This window comes from Triticum urartu, chromosome 1A, assembly GCF_056163025.1.
Source record: "Triticum urartu cultivar PI428250 chromosome 1A, HENAU_Tu73, whole genome shotgun sequence".
NCBI lineage: Eukaryota > Viridiplantae > Streptophyta > Magnoliopsida > Poales > Poaceae > Triticum > Triticum urartu.
Genome location: NC_141873.1, coordinates 419900500 through 419906721, shown reverse-complemented (window position 1 = coordinate 419906721; position 6222 = coordinate 419900500).

Genomic DNA, 6222 nt, shown 5'->3' with positions numbered 1-6222 from the left:
GCTCAGTGCTAGTGTTTTGTTAACCATCTTGTGTACATCACTGCCATGTATTTTGTTTTCATGTTTGGTGGCTGTAGCATGCTCATTTCATTGCGTTTAGATGCCTACTTGCTGTAAATCACAGACCGATGTCATATCTTAAAACGCTTGCCATTTCCAAGCCGTAACTCCGATTCCAATGATCTTAATATCGTTTTCAAGCGATTTCATCCCCTCTATCCAGTGGCACACTTGGTTTTCCAAGTTGAGGCCAGGTTCATGCATTTCCTGTCATATCTTGCATTTTGCATCCCGCATCGCATCCCACATAGCATATCATCATTTCATCATATTGCTTGGTCTTGCACGTGGTTGATTGTATCCTTGTTGCTTGTTTGTCTTGTTGGGTAGAGCCGGGAGACGAGTTCGCTACCGAGGAGCCCGTTGAGTTTTCTTGTGAGGATCCAGTCAACTCTGACAACTGTGCAGGCAAGATGATCATACCCTCGAAATCACTACTATCTTTGCTATGCTACTTTGCTCGCTCTTTTGCTTTGCCACTGCTATGATGCCTACCACTTGCTTGTTAGCCTCCCAATTGCATGATTGAACCTCTAACCTACCATTGTCCTAGCAAACCGTTGATTGGCTATGTTACCGCTTTGCTCAGCCCCTCTTATAGCGTTGCTAGTTGCAGGTGAAGATTGGAGCCGTTCCTATTGGAACATCTTTTATTTGCTTGTTGGGATATCACTATATTACTATGTTATTTTTAATGCATCTATATACTTGGTAAAGGGTGGAAGGCTCGGCCTCTCGCCTAGTGTTTTGTTCCACTCTTGCCGCCCTAGTTTCCGTCATATCGGTGTTATGTTCCCGGATTTGTGCGTTCCTTACGCGGTTGGGTTATAATGGGAACCCCTTGATAGTTCGCCTTGATTAAAGCTTTTCCAGCAATGCCCAACCTTAGTTTTACCATTTGCCACCTAGCCTTTTCTTTCCCTTGGGTTCTGCAGACTCAAGGGTCATCTTATTTTAACCCCCCCGGGCCAGTGCTCCTCTGAGTGTTGGTCCAAACCGTCAGCCGCCGGTGGCTACCAGGGGCAACTCTGGGCTGGCCTACCGGAAGTTTGGACAATCTGAGTGTGCCCTGAGAAAGAGATATGTGCAGCTCCTATCGGGATTTGTCGGCACATTCGGGCGGTGTTGCTGGTCTTGTTTTAACCTGTCGAATTGTCTTGTTGTACCGGGTTACCGAGTCTGATCGGTGTGTCTCGGGTGGAGGTCTATTCCTTCGTTGACCGTGAGAGCTTGTCATGGGCTAAGTTGGGACTCCCCTGCAGGGATTGAACTTTCGAAAGCCGTGCCCGCGGTTATGGGCAGATGGGAATTTGTTAATATCCGGTTGTAGATAACTTGAACCTTAATTAATTAAAATGAATCAACTGAGTGTGTTGCCGTGATGGCCTCCTCTCGGCGGAGTCCGGGAAGTGGACACGGTGTTGGAGTAATGCTTGCGCAGGTTGTTCCTCTAGATTCTCGCTCGCGCCTTGCCTCCTCTTCTCGCTCTCTTTTGCGTATAAGTTAGCCACCACATATGCTAGTCGCTTGCTGCAGCTCCACATACTTGCCTTATCCTTCCTATAAGCTTAAATAGTCTTGATCGCGTGGGTGTGAGATTGCTGAGTCCCCGTGGCTCACAGATACTACAACTCCAGATGCAGGTCCAGGTGATTCCGCTTCAGGTGACGAGTACGAGCTCAAGTGGGAGTTCGACGAGGACTCTCAGCGTTATTATGTTTCCTTTCCCGACGATCAGTAGTGGTGCCTAGTTGGGGTTCGATTCAGGGCCTTGTCGCATGTTGGGGGTCTTTTCTATTTTGGCGCCGTAGTCGGGCCATGAGTGATTTGTATGATGAATGTTATTTATGTACTCTGATGTGACGTGGCGAGTGTAAGCCAACTATGCTATCTTCCCCATTTTATTATGTATTACATGGGATGTTGTAATGATTGCCTGACTTGCGACATTGCTTTCAATGCGGTTATGTCTCTAAGTCGTGCCTCGACACGTGGGAGCTATAGCCGCATCGAGGGCGTTACACTATTACCGTTGCTGCTGTCACTACTATCAAAACTATCAAACTACTTTGCTACTGATCACTTTGCTGAAGATAATTAATCTCCAAGTGTGGTTGAATTGACAACTCAACTGCTAATACCTTCAAATATTCTTTGGATCCCCTTATGTCGAATCTATAAATTTGGGTTGAATACTCTACCCTCGAAAACTGTTGCGATCCCCTATACTTGTGGGTTATCAAGACCTTTTTCTGGCGCCGTTGCCGGGGAGCATAGATATATTTGTTGAGTCACTTGGGATTATTATCATATTATCACTATGAAGAATCTGAAGGATCCAAAGACTAAGATTTATCCCTCAAGGACGAGGGGAGGTAAGGAACTGCCATCCAGTTCTGCTTTAGATTCACCTTCTGTTATGAGTAAACTTGCAACACCACCACATGCTATCAATTCTGATATGTCGCAAGTTATTGATGATGCTACTTCTACTATGAATGATGCTTATGATGATGCTAGTACCTTGCTTGATAATGATGATGTGCGACTTGGTGAATTTCTTGATAAACAAATTGCTAGAGTTATACAACATGATGTTGTTGAATCTGATGATGAGCTTGAAACTGAAACTCCTGACACACCTGCTAGAAATAGCCTTCCTAGATATGAATTGCCTAAGATACCGGAAGGTTATGTTATGAGTGAAGAAGAAACTAGAGATATTCTTGCTTGCAATGATAGACATGATCTAGAGAAATTACTACAAAAAGTATAAAGAAAAATCTCTGAATGCTAGAATGAAATGTGATCCTAAGTTTGCCACTTCACCTATCTGTATTGCTGATAAGGATTATGAATTCTCTGTCGACCCAGAGTTAATTACTTTGGTTGAATCTGATCCTTTCCATGGTTATGAAACTGAAACTGTTGTGGCACATCTTACTAAGTTGAATGACATATCCACTCTTTTTACACATGATGAGAAAACTCATTATTAATTTATTCTCACATTATTTCCTTTCTCATTTAAGGGTGATGCTAAAGCTTGGTACAATACTCTTGCTCCTGGTTGTGTGCGTAGTCCCCAGGATATGGTTTATTACTTCTCTGAAAAATATTTCCTGCTCATATGAAACAAGATGCCTTATAGGAAATATTTAACTTTGTGCAAACTAAAGAAGAGAGTCTCCCACAAGCTTGGAGGAGGCTTTGCCAGTTGCTTAATGCTTTACCTGATCATCCTCTTAAGAAAAATTAAATACTTGATATCTTCTATAATGGACTAACCGATGCTTCTAGGTACTTCCTAGATAGTTGTGCTGGTTGTGTTTTCAGGGAACGAACTGTTGGACAAGCCGAAGAATTATTGAATAACATATTGAAAAATTATGATGATTGGACTATTCCTGAACCCACTCCTAAGATGAGGGGTATATTATATCTTAGTCCCGAAGATATGCAAGAGGCAAAGAAATCTATGAAGGAAAAAGGTATTAAAGGTGAGGATGTTAAAAAATTACCTCTTATTGAAGAAATACATGGGCTTAATACACCACCAATGCCTAAGGTGGTAGAGGTAAATTCTCTTATGAAGTTTAATGATCATGATAACCCTCACAATATGCATCCTAGTCAATGCCTTTATGAGTTTGAAAACTATATTAGAAAACAAGATCACTTCAATGCAAATGTTATGAAACAATTGAAATATAATTCTCATATGATTGCTTGCTTGAGTGACTTGTTATTTAGAATATCAAATGATGTTAGAGGTGTTGGAAAGCATGCTTCTATGGTTCCAACTCAACTAGAACAAGTTGCTAAATCTCAAAGGGAATTGCTTGATGAAATGAATCATAATATGCATGACTTTGTTGTTAGAGTTGCAACTAGAGGAGGTAAAATGACTCAGGAATCACTTTATCCTGAGGGACACCTTAAAGAATTGAACAAGATTTACAAAGAGCTAACACTAGTGCACCTAGTCCTTCCAGGAAGAAAAATAAAAATAAAAATTATAGGACTTCACACACTCCTAGTGAACCTGAAATAGAAAACCTCCTGATAATGAAAACGAAGTTTCTATATCTGATGATGAAACTCAATCTGGTAATGAACACTCACCTAATGAAAAATATAATGATGAGGTTAATGATGACTCTCAACCCAACAATGATAAAGAACCAGATAATGATGTTGAGATAGAACCACCTGTTGATCTTGATAACCCACAACCTAAAAATAAAAGATATGACAAAAGATACTTTGTGGCTAGGAAACACGGTAAAGAAAGAGAACCATGGGTTCAAAACCCTATGCCTTTTCCACCCAAGTCAACTAAAAAGAATGATGATGAAGAATTTGAGTGCTTTGTTGAAATGCTAAGGCCAGTCTTTTTGCGTACTCGCTTGACCGATATCCTTAAAATGCCTCCTTATGCAAAGTATATGAAAGACAACATCACAAATAAGAGGAAAATACCGAAAGCTGAAATCTCCACTATGCTTGCTAATTATACTTTTAAAGATGGAGTACCTAAAAAACTTGGGATCTGGGAATACCAACTATACCTTGCTCTATCAAAAAAAATTATGTGAAAACTGCTTTGTGTGATTTAGGAGCTGGTGTTAGTGTTATGCCTTTCTCTTTATATAAAAGACTTGAATTGAATAAACTCACACCTACTGAAATATCTTTGCAAATGGCTGACAAATCAACTGCCATACCTATTGGTATCTGTGAGGATGTGCCCGTTGTTGTTGCTAATGTTACTATTTTGACTGACTTTGTTATACTTGAGATGCCCGAGGACAACAACATGTCGATTATCCTTGGTAGACCCTTCTTGAATACTGCATCGGTTGTTATAGATTGTAATAAAAGCAAGGTCACTTTTCATATCAATGGTAATGAGCATACGGAGCACTTTTCGAAGAAACAATTCCAAATGAATGGTATTAATGTTATTGAAAAATCTCCAACAATCACTATTGGAAGCTTTCAAACACCTCTACCTACTGTCAAAAACAAATATGAAATGCTTATTGTTGGGGAAATGCATATCCCCATTGAGGTAACTTAGTGATTTACGAAAGTTCTTCGGTTTCATGCCAACTGAAAGTGGTTGTTACTACGACTTAACCAACCTTATTAATGAATCATTTTTCAAACGGTATGAAGTTGATGAATTTAGCAAGCACTACTTTCTGTCCCTACTTTTTATTCTCTATTTTTATTAGTTAAATAAAATAAAATGCCATGTTTTGTCTGTTTTCTGAATTTCCCGTATAATAAAAAATGACGGATACGTCTCTGACGTATCTACTTTTCCAAACACTTTTGCCCTTATTTTGGACTCTAACTTGCATGATTTGAATGAAACTAACCCGGACTGACGTTGTTTTCAGCAGAATTGCCATGGTGTTATTTTTGTGCAGAAATAAAAGTTCTCAGAATGACCTGAAAATCCACGGAGACACGTTTTGGAATTTATAAAAAATACTAGCCAAAGAATCAACATCAGGGGGCCCACACCCTGGCCACGAGGGTGTAGGGCGCCCTAGGGCACGCCTCCCTGCCTCGTGGGCCCCCTGAGACTCCACCGACCTCAACTCCAACTCTATATATTCACGTTCGGGGAGAAAAAAAATAGGAGAGAAGGATTTGTCACGTTTTACGATACGGAGCCGCCGCCAAGGCCTAATCTTCATCGGGAGGGCTGATTTGGAGTCCGTTCGGGGCTCCGGAGAGGGGAATCTGTCGCCATCGTCATCATCAACCTTCCTCCATCACCAATTTTATGATGCTCATCGCTGTGCGTGGGTAATTCCATCGTAGGTTTGCTGGATGGTGATGGGTTGGATGAGATTTACCATGTAATCGAGTTAGTTTTGTTAGGGTTTGATCCCTAGTATCCATTATGTTCTAAGATTGATGTTGCTATGACTTTGCTATGCTTAATGCTTGTCACTAGGGCCCGAGTGCCATGATTTCAGATCTGAACCTATTATGTTTTCATGAATATATGTGAGTTCTTGATCCTATTTTTCAAGTCAATAGTCACTTACTATGTGTTATGATCCGGTAACCCCGAAGTGACAATAATTGGGACCACTCCGGTGATGACCGTAGTTTGAGGAGTTCATGTATTCACTAAGTGTT